Source organism: Phyllobates terribilis, unplaced genomic scaffold (genome assembly GCF_046119375.1).
Source record: "Phyllobates terribilis strain yellow unplaced genomic scaffold, ASM4611937v1 Scaffold_5__5_contigs__length_657084704, whole genome shotgun sequence".
Lineage (NCBI taxonomy): Eukaryota > Metazoa > Chordata > Amphibia > Anura > Dendrobatidae > Phyllobates > Phyllobates terribilis.
In genome coordinates this window covers 286311687-286331337 of record NW_027362765.1, presented here as the reverse complement: position 1 = coordinate 286331337, position 19651 = coordinate 286311687, and the positions used below count along the sequence as shown (strand labels likewise).

Below are 19651 nucleotides of genomic sequence, written 5' to 3'. Positions count from 1 at the left end.
CGCATCAGCTCCCACAGGCCCTGCAGACAAGGGCGCCGTCTCCTGGTGGTAAGTGATAGCAGGGCGCCTGTGGGTCACAGCGCCACCTGGTGCCGGTTCTCGGAGCACCCGGATGGCTCTGTCCTTGAACTGTGCAAAGTCCAGGTCAGGGTCCTGTAAGGCCATTGCCCGCAACTGGGTTCGGTGGGCATTGCACAGTAGACCCTCAATAAATTGTTCAGTCAACAGCTTATCTTCATTTCCCACGCTGTCAGGGTCTGCCTGCTTAATGGCTCTCAGGGCCTCTTGTAGGTTTAAAGCATAGTCTCTTATACTCTCATGTGCTCGCTGCTTGCACCCGTAGAATCTAAGCTTGATCTCGGCTGAGGTACGGGTATCAAAGGTGTCCTTCAGCCGGGCTAGTATCTCTGCGACAGTCCTCCTCCTCCCAAGTGGCCAGGACTTTACCTCCCTTTGGGCTGCCCCTGTTAATTGAGCCACCAGGATGCTCACTTTTTGCTCTTCTGTGAGGGGGTACACCTGGAAGAGGCTATCCAGCCTTTCTCTGAAGTCATTTAGGGTATGTGACTCCCCTGAGTACTGGGGTAGCCAGGCTGCCCCCGGGATGTAGGGCATGGTGAAAGGCATGACCGCAGCAGCGGTGGTGCTGGCGGTGGCTGTGGCAGTGAAGCTCTCCTCCGTATCCGACATCCTCCTCCCCCCTAGTGGACCGTGGCCTACCTTGCGATGATCCTCTTCCGTAGGCCGCGGCTCCGCAGTGGATCGTCAGGGTTGAGGACCTTCCGTCGCACTCCTGTGACGTCGGCGTCTGCTGGGTTCCTTCCAGGACCTTACGCAACGTCCGGACGTGAGGCGGGGCTTCAGTTCTCGCGCGCTTTCGGAGTCCACGCCCCTCTTCTTCCCGCGCGGCGTCCTCAAGATGGCGTCCAACGGCGGGAAAACTCCACGGATGGCGGGAAGAAGGCAGAAGATGGCGTCGGATGGCGGGAAAACTCCACGGATGGCGGGAATCTTCACCACAGGTAAGTTTATCAGTCTTTTTCAGGCGCGCAGTACCCGGTGGTTGCGGGCACGGAATCCTGCCGACTACGCCAAAAGTTGACGCGCCCCCTGGGCCATGTTTGGGGAATACCCGGAGCCGGATCTGTTGGGGGTGGTAGTCCTCGTGGCGGTGACCCGGTCCGTGCCCAGGGTGTCAAACTAAGTGGCGATGTTTTTAGTGGCAGATGTGATATTGTTCGACTACGCCACCCGTTGAATGCGGTTACGAAACCGCCGCTGCAGGGCAGACCGCTGAGGCCGGTGGTACAGTTGTGCAGCGTGGGTAGTATAACCCCCAACGGGAGGGGTATGGCCTCGGGGCAGCGGACGTGGATGATGGGGATAGCGGATTTGCACGCAGGCACCACGAACCACTCAGAGACGGTGCGGTGTAGTTCAGGGTCTTTACTGGTGGCAAAGGTAGACCCTCCCGGGAGTACTGGCTAGCGATCAGGGCCTGGTCAGTCCGTGAGCAGACAGGATCTCCCCTGGCCAGGCGGAGTTGTAGGCCTCCCCACTAATTGTACTCTTCTTGGCTACCTTGCTAGAAGCGGGTAAAAGTAGCCCACGTCCCTGAGTGTACCGTGTGGTGCTCACCCGTATGGCCGGTGACTCGGGGCCTTCTGGTAGCCTCCGCTCCACGACGGCGGTGCTGGTCCCTTGCGTGTGACCGTGCCTTCGGGTTTCTTGGCCAGAGGACCTGAAATCCCCTGCCGGTCGGTTTCTGCTGCTGGGTATGGAACAGTCCCCACAGCCTCGGACTCCGTGTCCAGTGAGATCTCTCCAGTCCGGACGAGCTCTACAGCTTCCAGTCCCGGACTCCTTTTATCACTGCTCCCACAGAGCTCCTGATCTTGCTCTCCCTGTATCAGCTCCACTCCAGACCAGACTGTGTCTCTGTCTCTGTCTGTGTTCTCTCCTAACCCCACCTCAGCCCCAGTTTATATAGGGGAAGTTCTTCCCCTCCCAGGACTGGGCAGGAGGTGTGGCATGCTTAGGATTCCTGACCAGGAGACCTCCCACCTGCTCACAGACGTAATATTGCTATTACTGTGGTAACCAGACCCCTGGGGTTCCACATATACGCATACTTTAGGCTTTGTCCACATAGTGTCTTTTTCAGGTGCATTCTGCTCAGAATCTACCTGGAAAAGCGCCCCATAAACTGAACCTGAAAAACATGTAAAAAAAAAAAACAAGCAATTTTGCAATCTACTTTTAGAGCTTGTAAGCGCTGCTCTGAAGGTGGCCAGAATGCTGGATGTGGCCATGTTCAGTGTCCTCTGGTGCTGCAGAGGTAATGCTGCCTCTGCTGGCAGCACTGGAGAGCTCAGTGACCATACACTTACAGAGTTACAGCACCAGTTTTGATAACACCCAGAATTCTGGCCAATCTCTGTAAGCAGCGTCAGATGTTTGCATTTCTCAGGTAAACTACTGGTGATAGAACTACAAGTACTAGCAGATCATGCACGCTATCTGCCGCATAAGCCGGAACTTGTTGGACAGCTGCCTACCTCTGGCCTACATTTTATCTGCACGTGATAACTAGGTACGTATTTGACCTGGAGGTTACAGAACATCCAGACCTGAGCTGTATGCAATACTAGATCCACACAGGGGATTTTCTGTCTATAGATTTGGATATTTTTTCCTACAGTGGGTTATATGTTTTCCAGCTGCCTGATCTACTTGTGAAGATTTGAAAGAGGGACAGGTACATGCCACATCCACAATATTGTCCCCATAATATGTCTATGAGTGACAGACATTGTATACAACTAAGGGAACCTGTCAGCTTGGAAATACAGTGCAATCCACCAGCAGCATGATATAGAGCCGGAGGAGCTGAACAGATTGATATACAGTTCGGTGCATGTATTTTATGCAATTAAATCCCTGGTGTTTGTATGTATATGAGTCCAGTGATTGACAGCTTTCCCTGTGTAAATGTGCATATGGAGATAGCTGTCAATCACTGTTTAGGCCCGCCTACTGGACCTGAGAGCACAGAAAGCAGTCATTGAAGAATATACAAGGTGTACGAACTGTTTTCCCACAAAACAATACATCATTCATCATCTGTTCAGCTCCGCATGCTCCCTGAAATGCTGCTGGAAGAGTGCACTACATTTCCAAGCTGACAGATTACCTTTAACAGAGGCAACCATACTGTCCCCATGCTAGAGCTGACTGACGTGTCCCTGTGATTGCCCCATAACAGAAGTGCGCCTTATACTAGAACTAACATGGCCACCATACCCAAAGTAACCACAATTTTTCTAATAGCCCCTTAACAAAGTGAGCCACAATTCCTATACTAAAGCCCTGTCCTCCTGACGGCACTAGAAGAAGTACCTTAAAATAGTCCTGTATTAGATCCAGGCACAGTGTCCCATAACAGTGCCAGTCAAACAGCCCAGCTGCATTGATGGCACCAATATATGTACAGTACACCCTATATGAGCCAGAGAAATACATTTCCTTACAGCGAATGACTGATTATAGGGCACAGGGACAGTAACAGAAATGCAGAACTTTCAGTGGTCTGAGTTTAATAAAGGGAACCTGTCATGTTCTAAATGGTATCTGATCTCCAGGCCGGATATTATAGAGCAGGAGAAGTTGATTAGATTGATATAGATTTTTGTGGGAAAAATTTCAGTAAAACTTTCATTTTATTCATTGAAATAAATGGTGTCATACTCTATATAAGAAGACACATATGCATGTTTTTCTCAATATTTGACATGAAATCAGAATAAACATTTCCCGTTTTAGGTCAATTTGGATTAACTTAATTTTTAATATTTGCCAAATGCCAGAATAATGAGAGAGAAAATGTTTTAAGGCATTTTTATTACTTACTGCAAAGTCAAAAGTTTACATACACTAAGATTACTATGCCTTTAAACAATTCTGGACTGCCCATGTGATGTCATGTGTTTGGAAGCTTTTGATAGGTTTTTCTGGCAACATCTGAGTTAATGAGAGACACACCTGTGGATGTATTTTAATGCACACCTGAAACACCCTGCTTCTTTGTGTAGCATCATGGGAAAGGCTAAAGAAATCAGCCAAGATATCAGGAAGAGAATTGTGGACTTGCACAAGTCTGGCTCTTCCTTGGGTACAATTTCAAGATACCTGAAGGTGCCTCGTTCATCTATACAAACAATTATACACAAGTACAAACAAAATGTGAATGTCCAGCCATCATACCGCTCAGGAAGGAGACGGGTTCTGTGTCCCAGAGATGAACGTGCTTTGGTCCGACATGTCCATATCATCCCAAAGACAAAAGCAAAAGACCTTGTGAAGATGATGGCGGAAGCTGGTAAGATTGTGTCAATAACCACAGTGTAACGAGTACTGTATCAACATGGGCTGAAAGGCCACTCTGCCAGGAAGAAGCCATTACTCCAAAAGAAACATAAAAAAGCCAGATTAATGTTAGAAAATGCACACAGGAACAAAGACCTTAATTTTCGGCATCATGTCCTGTGGTTTGATGAAACTAAAATTGAACTTTTTGGGCATAATGACCATCGTTACATTTGTAGGAAAAATGGAGAAGCTTGGAAGCCTAAGAACACCATCCCAACTGTGAAACACGGGGGTGGCAGCATCATGTTGTGGGGTTGTTTTGCTGCAGGAGAGGCTGGTGCACTTCACAAAATAGATGGCATCATGAGAAAAGAAGATTATGTGGCAATACTGAAGCAACATCTCAAGACATCAGCCAGGAAGTTAAAGCTTGGGCTGAAATGGGTCTTCCAAATGGACAATGACCCGAAGCATACTGCCAAAATGGTAACATAGTGACTTAAAGATAACAAAGTCAATGTTTTGGAGTGGCCATCACAAAGCCCTGATCTCAATCCTGTTGAATATTTCTGGGCAAAGCTGAAAAGGCCGGGGCGAGCAAGGCGACCTACAAACCTGGATCAGTTATACCAGTTTTATCAGGAGGAATGGTCCCAAATTCCAACCAACTATTGTGAGAAGCTTGTGGGAGGATATCCCAAACGTTTGACCCAAGTCATTCAGTTTAAGGGCAATGGTACCAACTTATAATGAAATGTATGTAAACTTTTGACTTTGCAGTAAGTAATAAAAATGCCTTAAAACATTCTCTCTCTCATTATTCTGGCATTTGGCAAATATTAAAAATGATGGTAATCCTAATTGACCTAAAACGGGAAAGGTTTATTCTGATTTCATGTCAGATATTGAGAAAAACATTCATATGTGTCTTTTATATAGTGAATGTAAACTTCTGGTTTCAACTGTAAGTCCGGTGTGCGGTCCTACTAGCCATTGACAGTCTTCCCTGTATGCCTGTGCTGGCAGAGATAGCTGTCAATCACTACTAAGACCGCCCACTGGACTCGCATGCTTAGAAACACCAGGAATGTCAATAAATAAAATACAAGTTAGGGCTTGTTCACACTACCATATCTTCGACAGTGTCCATGAAAAAAATAAACACCACTCGGACCAATGTTATTCAATGGCGCAGTGCAGATGAGTGATATTTGTTACTGACCAAATCTGCATGTGAAAATACCACAGCGTGCACTTGTTTCTTCTATAAATCGGATCAGACTCACCCATTCCAGTATATAGGCAACAATTATTTACTTTTTTTTGGGGGGGGGGGGGGGGGGCAATTAGAACTTCTGCTATGGAGCCCCATGATTCCTATGTACGCCCCTGGGTGTGCAAAATAATATCAGATACTATATGAAGCCACAGTACAGTATCTGATTTTTACAGCTACATTACAATTCTGTAACATAGGAATCTGTAAAATGATTAATAGCTGCTGCTGTAGAAAAAACAAAACAGATTGTATACGGATAACAAGTGAGAAAAAAATCATCCCACTTTTCTGGATGCAAGTCTGAACGATTTCTTATCCGCTGGTGTGACCCCAGCCCTATACTGAATCTTTTCCCACTCACCTATGTATCACTCTGCTCAGCTTTTCCGCTATGTCGTGCTGTACACAGATCAGACTGCATGTACAATGCGACAGGTTACCTTTATTCTATCACCCAAGTCTCTGATTATTTAACAGATTGCCTTCTTCACATTCAATAAAATTCATTGATTTTACATTTGTGTTTTTCCTTTTGTTTTTACAGATTTCCCAGCCTGAAAATGAACTGATCACAGCCTGGTAATTAGGAATCTACTCAATGTCGTAGCTTCCACCTTGAGCCTGCTGTAAATGTGTAAAGAATGTTTCACCCAAGGTCACAGGATCTCCCAAGATGGTACGTGTATCATGTGCGTTCTCCACCCCTCACTCCCTAGTATGTTATTTTTGGAATCCAGTTCACCTAATTAGTGTTTGTCAGTGGGTATAAGTTTCATCAGTAGGACAGTTGTTTAGGTGACATCAATAATTCTGTTGTTCCCTGTTATCAGCCTTTCAAGACTCCGGAAATGTTGTATTGTGCTTCAGTGGAATGTGATGACAAGTCAAAAATCCTGTCCTCCATAACTGATATTACCTGTTTGATTTCTAAATTGCACTTGTTACAAGCCATGGATGTTAAATTTACTGTTCCTATAAAAAAAAAAAATCTAGCTCGTTATCACTATACAATAAATAAGAATTTAGCCCTTCTCCCCATAAAAATCTTGCACCCCCATGTAAACAAGAAACTAGCCATTTGGATTGACTGCAGGTACTGACCACGTCGTGTGAACACTACACCCAATAGGACTGGTAGATGGTAACCACGTTATGTGACGCCTGGCGCTTGACCAAAGAGACTTAAAGGGGTATTCCCATCTTTAAGATTCTATCCCAATATGTAGTAGGTGTAGTAATAATAATAATATTAGAAAATATCTCCAATTAGAAATGTAGTATAGTCCTTCTGATTTGCTATGTCTCTTTCCTCATGTGCAGGCATTGCAGGACCTTTGGTATCCATGGTTATGACCACTGATATAGTCACAGTTAGCTAGTTGTTAGTGGTCATAGCCATGGATACCTAAGGTCCTGAAATGCCCGCACATGAGGAAAGAGACACAGTGAACATGTGATCACTGGTTGTGGGGAGGGAGCACAGCTGTTGGGTCCTGGGAGACCCATTCAGGGCCTGAAATTTTCCTGTAACTGGGGCAAATATGCCTTCCCCTCCTCCGGTCTTTTAAGAACTTATGGAGGGGTAGGGTGTATAAAATAAATTAAAAAAAAAATACAAAATGCAAAAAAATTAAAAAAATCATAAATACAACAAAACAAAAAATCAACACTGCTAGCCTGAATCGTTTTAGCCCCGCCCCCATTGAACATAAAGTCCAATATTTAAAAATAATTTTTACAGAAAAGGAACACAATTTAAAATGTTTTTAGTGGTCCTTTCTAGTCAAAATAAAAGTAAAAATTGACATGTATTTCCTAATTTTCTTTACATTTGCTTCCAAGATCAGCAAAAATAAGGAATATAAAAATAAAATAAAAATTAAACTCCACGTATTGTGAAAAAAGGGAGAAAAAATTATTTGAATTTGAAAGAGAAAACTTTTTAGAGCCTCTAATAGAGCATGTACGATAAAACACGAAAATGTGCCTGGTCAAGAATGGGGGAAAATGGTCCGAAAATGAATTGGTTAAGATGTTACACCATTGTACCACAATGCACAAATATGTTTCTACAGTACAGACACAAAACACACAGAGATGACACATGTATTCCCATCTCGTCTTCTCCCCTTGTGTCCTTTATATATGCTTTCGCTTCCTTTCTCACCTGCTCCCTGCCATTCTGTTTACTTCCTGCTCAATCTTTCTTCTTCTCACTTTTGCGCAAAATAGTCTCCGCCACTCTCTCTCCTGATTGGCGAGTATCATCCTGCCATCAACCCACAGTATTGGTGCCATGCTGTGTCCAGCAGTGGGGGGAGGGATCCGGATTGGCAGTCACTTATGCCCTCAGCCTCCTGGAATATAGCAACATCTAGTAATTGATGTGCGCAGGCCTGTAGGAGTTTAGAAGTGGGGCCTGCTCAAAGTTCTGGGGCCCTCCGGAGTATTCCCGGTTTCCCAGTGGGCCAGTCTGAGCCTTCTGCAGTAACAGCACAGCAGCACTTTAATAAAAAAGCAGTAAAATCTTCCCACACTATAATAGCAAAACAGGAGGGTAGTTCAATACCCTGTGTCCTAATTTTGCTAGTAAAGAAGAATCCTGAAACCCAGGCTTGTGTGTCACGCGCAGGAAAACTATTATTATTTTTTTAATAAAAATCATGAATCTACAGAATCCAGAAAAATAAATTCAACTTTCTAATTCATAAAACGTGCATGTTGTTAAAAATTTTTACATTTTTTTTTGCAATTTTGCACACTTCTTTGTTGTACTAGTCCAATAATATACTCGTACACACCACCCCAATAAGCCTGTTGCAGGTTTTTACTTTTCGAATGCAAAACTAACAAGCTTTTTATGCCTTATGTACTTGGAAAGGAATGAAGTTTTTTTTCTTCAGTATTTTATAAAGCAGGCACATTTAACTTTTTTGATTACCTGGTTTAATAATCCAATTTATCAGCTGTATTCTCCACAACCACGCTGTATGCTGTTACCATATTTTTGTTTCAAGATGTGAACCTACATTTACCTATTTTGCAACATAGTATTTTGGATTACATCGCATTTTTGTTCAAGAAGGTGGGGGAATAATTTAAAAACAAAAAGTTAAGGTTTTACAACTGTCTTAATAGTCAAATTTAACAACTGTATGTAAAATTATACTGCTGGCTGCCTCCACAAATAACTTGCCATGCCTTTACCTCCCATTCTGGCTTAGGTTTTTTTGGTCAGGGGAGATAATAGTCTTTTAAAAAACAAAAATAAAATTTTGAACACATTATAGACACCATTACTTCTTGCACCGGTTTGATTATTCCAATTTAACAACCGTACTCTCAACAACTATACTACAGGCTGTTGCTGGATGTTGAGGCTTTGTTCCTACCTCCTGGCATTTTTCGTTGTTACATGGTGCTTTTTGGGCATGGGAATTAATCTGTTTTATCCAAACATATTAAAAAAATTATTAGAGTAAACTGAGGTCTTTAACAATGCAGGTCTGTATTGGCAAACAAGTATAAATTGTTAAATTAGAGAGCAATACATGCTGCACCCATATTACAGGCAGGCTGGTGTTGCGTTAGCCTTTTTGGCTGTCACGTAAACCCTGCCTTTCATTTGAGGTTGATTTCATAGTTTTCTAGGGTTGGTTAGGTGCGGTAAAAAAAATTGGTAAAGGACTTAAAATTATATTTGTGTCCATATTGTATGTTAAACCAAAATTTGGCTCTGGCAATGAAAGTAGCGATGAAGGAAACACCCATACCGTAGCATCCCCAGCACTTCTGTCAATAAGCATCCCAGCAATAATAGTATGAAACGCAGGTCACAATTGGCCTTTTCTACCTATGGCAAGCGTATCAGCAGGGAGGAAGCAGAGGGCGTAATAGAAAATATGTCACATCGCTCCGCTCAGTCACAGCAGGATGATGTAGCCTCTGACAGGAACATCATCAGCTGGAGTCAGTGTTTTGCTTAGTCCACCTCCTCCGGCACAATGATACTTTAAAGTTGTATATAGTGAAATGTACATTCCGTCAATGACACCTGTTTCTGTTTTGCTTCGTAGAACCTCCCCTAACTCTCAGCACCCCAGGGACTAAGAAAGATACCACACCAGAAGAGCTTCTTCCAGGTGATTTTTTGAGAGAATAAGTCAGCTTTTGTACTCAGATGACATGGGGCAGGTGGAAATGGAAGACAACATTAATGCCAAGCTGTGCTGCTTGCTCTCCAAGCTGTGGTGGTAGGGGCAATGGCAGTGGTAATAGCACTTTGAGCTAGGGCAAATCTCAGGGTGGGAATCAGTCAAGGTGGGCAAGGAGCTCAAGCCTTTTCTGACCTTTTCTGACAGCAGAATCAGGGATATTGATGGTGATTCTTTGGTGGACAAAATCTGGGAACCAGGCAAGGATGTGATGTCATCAGAGGAGGATGGTATTGGCCTTGGCAATACACAACATAGGTGATGTGTGGTTAAATGATCTTCGGGCTAAATCTGCTTCTTCTGTGGTCAGCTCTGGAGCAGGTGAGGTTGCACATGCTGTTAGTGGAGAAGGCTCAACAGTGCCAGAAAGCTGTGGTGGTGGCGATTCCTAAGTATGGGCATTTCGGGTGTGGGAATTCTTTTTCACATTGCCGGAGGACCAATCTATTGCATTTTGCAGGCTATGATGTTGGAAAATAAGCCAGGTACAGGATGTACAGGCACTTGTCAACTTGGAACATCACTCCAATATCACATGAAACGGCAACTCCTGCTCATGTAGGAAAAGCAAACAGGCTAGCAAGATGAGCAAGGCTCAAGCTGTCCTTCTCCTTGTGATCACCACAAGTAGTGCCTGATTGTTGTCATCATCATCTTCATTTATTGATTTTCCTACTTGTCCTTCCCTACCTTCATTGTGTCGTCAGTTAGCCTTTTATGTGCCCAAGAAACATGCTTTCAGTTGTCCGTTTGTGTGGAAAATGAACTCCCACATGTCCAAGTTCATTACAATCGATGCCAAATTGATGCAAAAGAATCGCATGCGCTCAGTCTCAATGCAAGATACCTATAAAAAAAAAAGTTGTGACTGTCAGGTTTTGGCACAAAATGCTACATTTTTCCTAAAATAAATTTTTCAATATGTCTGACAATTCTACCTTCTCTCTAATTTTTGCTGAAATTTAATTTTATTGTTTGTCAATCTAAAGTGACTTTCCCAAGAAGCACCCTTTGCAGGAATGGGGTTCTGAGGAGGGCAGGGCACAGTGATCAAAATTGTTGTAAATTATGAAACCAAAATTCTTTGAATTCCATAACTGAAACTTTCATCCTTAAGATTCACAAATTTTGTCAAAATTATTAATGAGTTTTTGGGACGGCATTCTCCCACATGTAACAGCACTACAGCTGCAACAAATATCTAAGGCAGCAGCGATTAGAGTATAGAAGACATGATGGACCAGATGTTTTACCTGCTGCTGCACCATCCTGATGCCCATCAGCAAACAGGGTTGTACAGTCTGAACAACAAGGTTCAGTCGTACCTGCACTGTGTCCTTTCTCCGGCAGATACCGAGTCTGATCCCATGGATTTCTGGCTCAGCAGATTGGACCAGTGGCAAGACCTAGCAATTAGTGTTGAGCGAGTATGTTCTGTTAACCCTTTCGCCGAGTATGCTCGGGCCGAGCTCCGAGTATTTATAGCTGCTCGGTGATATGGTTGAATCACTCCCGTGTGCATGATTTGCGACTGTTTGACAGCTTTAATACATGTGAGGTATGATTGTTTCTTTTGCATTCCTCACATGTAATAAAGCTGTCAAACAGTTGCAAATCATGCACACGGGAGCGATTTAACCTTATCACTGAGCAGCTGTAAATACTCGGAGCTCGGCCCGAGCATACTCGGCGAAAGGGTTAACAGAACATACTCGCTCAACACTACTAGCAATGTTTGCTGTGGGAGTACTTTCATGTCCAGCCTCCTGAGTAATTTCAGAGAGGGGATTCAGTGTGACTCTTGCACCTAAGGACATGATTATGACCATTTTTGTACCATATCTAGTCGATATTTGCTAGTCATTGTAACTTTTTATTATTTACTTATATAATCTCCTAAGACTTGTCTATTGTGCCATTTCCATGGAATTTATGTATATTTATTATTAAAAATGTAAACATAATTTTAGCCAACTAATCAAATTATATCTTTTTTACTTTTTGTTTTAGTGTGGCATTCCTTTTTGCAGGGCATATTTATAGAAACTGTGCGCATCAGCAACAACTAGAGGACCCTGCGTCTTTTTCCACCACTTTTTCAGCAGGTACAATCATAATAATGGCGGAAAAAATGCAACAAAAATCAATCAAAAGAATGGTTCTATTAATTTTTATGAGAAAACAACATATAATAATGCTTTGAAACTTCTTTTAAATGCTTCAGGCTTTCAAAGACACCAAGTGATTAAAAGTAGCAGCATGTACAGTCATCAGGCGTTTTACACTAGGAAGGCACTACATACTTGTATAATGATAGTCAATAAGAAGGTTAAGAGGATGCCGGGCATCTTTTTCAAAATTTTGTCATAGTTTTTGCTTTAAAAAGAACTGAATTTTCGTCCTTAATTAATAGATGGAAAAGATGGTGAAAAAACACCAGTGGGGAAAAAAAAGTAAAATTGCACTAAAAAAGACACTTCAGGTTTACAAAAGACGAGAAAAAGAGCAAATCCGGAATTGTCTTCTGTTTGAAAAGCAAAACCTTTTTGACGACTGTAAAAAAAAACACTATGAACATACACTTACCGAGCTTCTACTGTGCAGTTCCCCGGAGTTGGAGGGCAGCATAGCATAACCATTCAGCATTGCTTAGGGTGCATCGAGAAAACCAGAGTTTTGAGGGTGGTTTAGATTTAGCTTAAATTGGTTATACAGTGCCTCTGACTTCCAAATTGGGATGTGATGGTGTCACATCAACACGAGTGCCTGATCGGCAGGATCATGCACCTCGAATATTTTTTAAAATAGGAAGTGTGCACTATACCTGCCCTTTTTGTACACATCCAAGCAGTTATATGTAGATGCAACTTCATCAGAACTGCTCATCGCCTAATGCAGAAGGCAGCAGACAACCCCTTTAATCCCGTATAGGTATCTATGTCCTTATATCAAATGCCAGCTGCTCATATTATCACCACACATGGACTGTACGTAAATGTAACTGGAGGGTCTCAGACCTGCAAATAAAACCCGTCGTTATGACACAGATCTACACTAGAGTCAGCACTGAGAAACTCGCGAGGTGTTTATATGGCTGTGTGGTAGTGGGCCCAGCCGAAATGCCATCCAAGTACTGAAGTATGCAAGCATGTCTCCTTCTCCCACTCGTTCCGTCATTTAGCAATTGTGAGTGTAAATTGTTCTGTAAAGGAGGAACATGATAGCAGTACAGTCATGGCCAAAAGTATTGAGAATGAGACAAATAGTAATTTTTCCAAAGTTTACTGCTTCATTTTTTGTAATGGCAATTTGCATATACTCCTGAATGTCAAAGAGTGATCAGCTTAACAGCAATTACTGTACTTGCAAAGTCAATATTTGCCCAGAAAATGAACTTTAACCCCCAAAACACATTTCAACATCATTGCAGTCCTGCCTTAAAAGGAGCAGCTAACATCGTTTTAGTGATTGATCCATTAACACAGGTGTGGGTATTGATGAGGACAGGGCTGGCGATCAATCAGTCATGATTAAGTAAGAATGACATCACTGGACACTTTAAAAGGAGGCTGGTTCTTGGTATCATTGTTTCTCTTCAGTTAACCATGGTTATCTCTAAAGAAACACGTGCAGCCATCATTGCACTGCACAAAAATGGCCTAACAGGGAAGAGTATCGCAGCTACAAAGATTGCACCTCAGTTAACAATCTATCGCATCATCAAGAACTTCAAGGAGAGAGCTTCCATTGTTGTCAAAAAGGCTCCAGGGCGCCCAAGAAAGACCAGCAAGCGCCAGGACCGTATCTTAAAACTGTTTCAGCTGCGGGATCGGACTACCAGCAGTGCCCAGCTTGCTCAGGAATGGCAGCAGGCTGGTGTGAGTGCTTCTGCACGCACTGTGAGGCGGAGACTCTTTGAGCAAGGGCTGGTTTCAAGGAGGGCAGCAAAGAAGCCACTTCTCTCCAGAAAAAACATCAGGGACCGACTGATATTCTGCAAAAGGTACAGGGAGTGGACTGCTGAGAACTGGGGCAAAGTCATTTTCTCTGATGAATCCCCTTTTCGATTGTTTGGGACATCTGGAAAACAGCTTATTCGGAGAAGAGGTGAGCGCTACCACCAGTCTTGTCTCATGCCAACTGTAAAGCATCCTGAAACCATTCATGTGTGGGGTTGCTTCTCAGCCAAGGGAATCGGCTCACTCACAGTCTTGCCTAAAAACACAGCCATGAATAAAGAATGGTACCAGAATGTCCTCCAAGAGCAACTTCTCCCAACCGTCCAAGAGCAGTTTGGCGCCCAACAATGCCTTTTCCAGCATGATGGAGCACCTTGCCATAAAGCAAAGGTGATAACTAAATGGCTCATGGAACAAAACATAGAGATTTTGGGTCCATGGCCTGGAAACTCCCCAGATCTTATCCCATTGAGAACTTGTGGTCAATCATCAAGAGACGGGTGGACAAACAAAAACCAACAAATTCTGGCAAAATGCAAGCATTCATTATGCAAGAATGGACTGCTATCAGTCAGGATTTGGTCCAAAAGTTGATTGAGAGCATGCCAGGGAGAATTACAGAGGTCTTGAAGAAGAAGGGGCAACACTGCAAATATTGACTTGCTGCATTAACTCATTCTAACTGTCAATATAACCTATTGGTACTCATAATATGATTGCAATTATATTTCTGTATGTGATATAAACATCAGACAAACACTAATAAAAACCAGAGGCCAGCAGATCATGTGAAAATATAATTTTGGTGTCACTCTCAAAACTTTTGGCCATGACTGTATGTTCACACAAACTTTTTTGGACAAGAATTTTGGAGCAGATTCTGTTCCAAAATCCTCATCAACAAACACTATAAATAATACTCCATGAATAAACTTCCTATTGATTTTACTGCTAGTAGGGGAATAAAACAGATGTTTTACTAAAAACAGAATTTTCAGGAAAGAGAAACCCCATATGTATAGGCTGGTCTGACTAAAGCCTTAAGGGGAACTTGATAGGCGAGTCATACAGCAGCAAACCCCGGGCAGAGAGAATCAGACACTGGCTGCTTTATTTCTGTGCCATTTCATAGAAAACCCATATTGAAATGCGGGCTGGCAACTAAGTGTTTGTCATGACTAGTCCAAGATGGGAACTCAGCAGCTTTTCCCCTAGAGCAGGGATGTCAAACTCAAACACACAGAGGGCCAAAATGAAAAACTTGGACAAAGTCACAGGCCAACCAGTTTACAGTATAATGGGCCCCACTCGGTGCTCCACGCAGTGTCCTGGGCCCCACCCGGTGCTCCACGCAGCGTCCTGGGCCCCACCCGGTGCTCCACCCAGCGTCCTGGGCCCCACCCGGTGCTCCACGCAGCGTCCTGGGCCCCACCCGGTGCTCCACGCAGCGTCCTGGGCCCCACCCGGTGCTCCACGCAGCGTCCTGGGCCCCACCCGGTGCTCCACGCAGCGTCCTGGGCCCCACCCGGTGCTCCACGCAGCGTCCTGGGCCCCACCCGGTGCTCCACACTGCGTCCTGGGCCCCACACGGTGTTCCACACTGCGTCCTGGGCCCCACACGGTGTTCCACACAGCGCTCCACACAGCGTCATGGGCCCCACATAGTGCTCCATACAGACTAATGGCCCCTCGCAGATCTCCATACAGAATAATGGGTTCCACATAGTGCTCAATACTGTATATTGAACTCCACATAGTCCTCCATACAGAATAATGGGCCCCACATAGTCCTCCATACAGAATAATGGGCCCCACATAGTCCTCCATACAGAATAATGGGCCGCACATAGTCCTCCATACAGAATAATGGGCCCCACATAGTCCTCCATACAGAGTAATGGGCCCCACATAGTCCTCCATACAGAGTAATGGGCCCCACATAGTCCTCCATACAGAGTAATGGGCCCCACATAGTCCTCCATACAGTGTAATGGGCCCCACATAGTCCTCCATACAGTGTAATGGGCCCCACATAGTCCTCCATACAGTGTAATGGGCCCCACATAGTCCTCCATACAGTGTAATGGGCCCCACATAGTCCTCCATACAGTGTAATGGGCCCCACATAGTCCTCCATACAGTGTAATGGGCCCCACATAGTCCTCCATACAGTGTAATGGGCCCCACATAGTCCTCCATACAGTGTAATGGGCCCCACATAGTCCTCCATACAGTGTAATGGGCCCCACATAGTCCTCCATACAGTGTAATGGGCCCCACATAGTCCTCCATACAGTGTAATGGGCCCCACATAGTCCTCCATACAGTGTAATGGGCCCCACATAGGGGTGGTGGTTCTTGTGTCAGGGGCCAAATAAAACCACCCTTCAGGCTAGATTTGGCCCACGGGGCCAGAGTTTGGCATGTATGCCCTAGACTCACAGGTCTCTACCTGTACACACACAAAGGAGAAACCGGTCAGTCTAAGGGAGACGCATAGTCCCGGGCCGGCTTTTCAAAGTATGTATACTCTAAAACACAGCAAGATTTCAGAGTAAAACATACATGGCTGTAATAATGCTGCCCATAGTTCAGGCAGCGTAAACCAGGTGACAAGTTCCTTTTAAAGGAGAAATTCCACTAACAACATTTATACCACCTAACTACAGGATAAGTGCTAAATGTATAATTGATAAAGGTCTGATCGTTGAGACCCCCACCGATCATAAGAATGGGGATGCCAAAGTTCTGTGTGAATGGAGCTGCAGTTTGCATGCGTAACCACCACGACATTCACTTCTGTGGATATAAATGAACATGAGTGACCACTGTTACCATAGAGTGAGTGGAGAGGTGGTATTGTTCTTCATGTAAAGACTATGGACCCTCTTTCAAATCCACCATACAGTTCCAGAGATACAGGGCTTTTATTCAGTGATAATTTCAATGTTCTTTACTAAGGGGGCGTGGCTCACAGGTTAATTATGCAGAGCAGCCTAGAGACCCGCCCCCAGAGACTCCTGGGAGCCACACCCCCTTAATAAAGACCATAACAATTAGCACAAAATAAAAAGACCCAGATCTCTGGTACCATAAGGTGGATTTATGCAAAACAAAAACCTAAATACTATGTGGAACAGCAGGAATAAAATAAGGAAAGAATATGGTCACGTTTGACCTGGTGACATGTCCTCTTTAAAGCCGATTCTCCATTCATGTAGAATCCAAAAGAAAAATCCTTTTATGAAATGGGATGCGTAGTGCTATGGAGTCATGTGTGTGAGGCCTACGACATGAATTACTTCCTAAACCTTACAGAGTTGTTGTCACATTGTGATATGGTGCTCACGGGGTGTCGAATACGTGGTCCAGATCATGCAGCACCTGTGGCCTTGTTGTGGTCTTGTATCTCACAAGCTTTGCTGTTATTTTCTTTAAGGTTTATATTTTCCTACCAGAAAAACTTGTTTTTCTAAGGAAATAGTCAATGACATATCTCCAGAGGGTTCTGACCTCTTATCTACAAGTTTTCCTGTTTTACAACCATGAACTTAGATCAATACATTTGCAAGTCACCATTACAATGTAATTGTGGATTCTTGTTGTGTCTGTAGGCAGCACGGTACTAGATGCGGAGACCGTACACTGATCAGCCATAGCATAAGTCCCTGCCCTGCACGGCCCATTTCTGGTCTTGTGTTTGTTTTGTCCTCTCCTTCTTCCCAGAGCCATAACTTTTTTATTTTTCTGTCCACATGGACATATGAGGACTTGTTTTTTTGGTGTGATGAGTTGTATTTTTGAAGAATACCACTCATTTTACCACATAGTGTACTGGAAAATGGGAAAAAAATCCAAATACAGTGAAATTACAAAAAAAAAAAACAATGATTATGATTTTTGGGAATTATTTTTACGGCATACATTGTGTGGTAAAATGACCTGGCAATATGATTCTCCTCATCAGTATGATCACAGTGATACCAAACTTGTCAAGTTTTTTTATTTATTTTTTTAGTGATAATTTGTAGAATTTTTTTTTTTTTTTAGTGTCACCATATAACGTTTTCATTTTTCATCCAGCGGTTGGTTCTCATAGCAAGTGAGCACTTTTGCTGAAGCCCAGCAGTATGTAGCACAAGCTATATATATTATATATATTTAGTTCAGATCACCCCCCTTTTGCCCCATTCAAAATAAAACAATAAAAAAATCAAATATACACATATTTGGTATCACCACATTAAGAATCACCTGATCTATCAATATATAAAAAAAATGAATCCGATCAGTAAACGGCATAACAAGTAAAAAAAATCAAAAACGCCAGAATTACGCTTTTCTGCAACATTGCAATAAAATGCAATAGCAGGCGATCAAAACATCGTATCTACCCCAAAATGGTATCAATAAAAACAAACTCTCACGCAAAAAATAAGCCCTCACCGGGCCCCAGATCCCAAAAAAATGGAGAAGCTACGGATCTCGGAAAATGGCGTAATTTTTTTTTCACTACTTAAATAAAATGAACCTATACATGTTTGGTATCTACAAAGTCGTAATGACCTGGAGAATCATAATTACAGGTCAGTTTTAGCATTTAGTGAACATGGTAAAAAAAACAAAACACTATTGTGGAATTGCACCTTTTTTGCAATTTCACCGCACTTTGAATTTTTTCCCCCATTTTCCAGTACATTATATGGTAAAACTAATGGTGTCCTTCAAAAGTACAACTCGTCACGCAAAAAACAAGCCTTCGCATGGCCATATTGACCGAAAAATAAAAAAAGTTATGGCTCTGAGAAGAAGAAGAGCAAAGAACGTTGGCGCAAAAATGGAAAAATCCAAGGTCGCGAAGGGGTTAATGGGGGAAAAGGCAGGTGATTCAAACTTGTGTTTTTTTTATTGGGTATTTTTTTAAAACTTTTTTTTTGTTTGTTTTTTAATTTTCACTGTTTTTCATCATCTCCTTAGGTGCCTTACACCTGCGATCATCTGATTGCTTCTGCTATATACAGGAATAACACAGTATTGCTGTACATGGCAAAAATCAAAGTCACTTAGATGGTTAAGCCGCATTCAGACTTCCCTGTTTAACGTGCGTTTTTCACAGATAGATTGTACTCGGTACATATTCTATGGACATGTTCACATGATCCAATTTGGCGATTAAACTCGCCCATACCAATGAGTAGGTCAGCGGAAAAAAACAAAAACAGATAGCATTCGGTTGCCATAAGAGTGTTATTAGAGTGTCCGCTTTTTATTGGGTAGGAGAAACTTGGAATTTTTTTTTGCACAACAGAAAAACAAATGCCACACTAATGGTGGAAATATATACAAGGACCAAAATTGAATGAAAATCACTTCCACCACTGAAGAACAACTGTATCTTTTTCTTGCAGGAACAAAAACAACATCTGAATGAGGCCTAGGGATATACGCACAGGTTTTTTTGCTGAGTTTTGGAGCAGAAACTCCAAGTTTTTTAAGAGTTTTGAGTTTTTGAGGACGATTTGAAGAGTTTTCACTCAGTTTCTGCTCCTAATACTTCATAAAAAGCTCAATGTGCACATACCTTAAGGCTGCATGTTGAGTGTTTCCATCAGAGAGAAATAAACACATAGGTGTCATCCTAGTCACATCCTAGTGAAGCAGGTAGACTGTATGAACTTTTTTTTGTCCATTAACTCTTATTTGATTAGTTATGGGTGAAACTCGGATGCAACACTGAAGTGCAGTCTGTCTTCCATATTTCATCCGTTTTAAAAAAGCCTCAAACTTTAATGGCGGAATTTGATCTACAATACGGGTGAGAATAGGACATG

General features: G+C 43.0%; 1 long non-coding RNA gene across 1 annotated transcript; it reads left to right on the top strand.

The window, feature by feature from the left end:
- The first annotated feature begins 2447 nt into the window (after positions 1–2447).
- Positions 2448–11250, top strand: LOC141271126 (uncharacterized). The gene is made up of 3 exons (XR_012321840.1): positions 2448–2593; positions 6192–6323; positions 9724–11250. It is a non-coding gene; the product is annotated as an uncharacterized lncRNA (long non-coding RNA).
- Positions 11251–19651: the final 8401 nt, after the last annotated feature.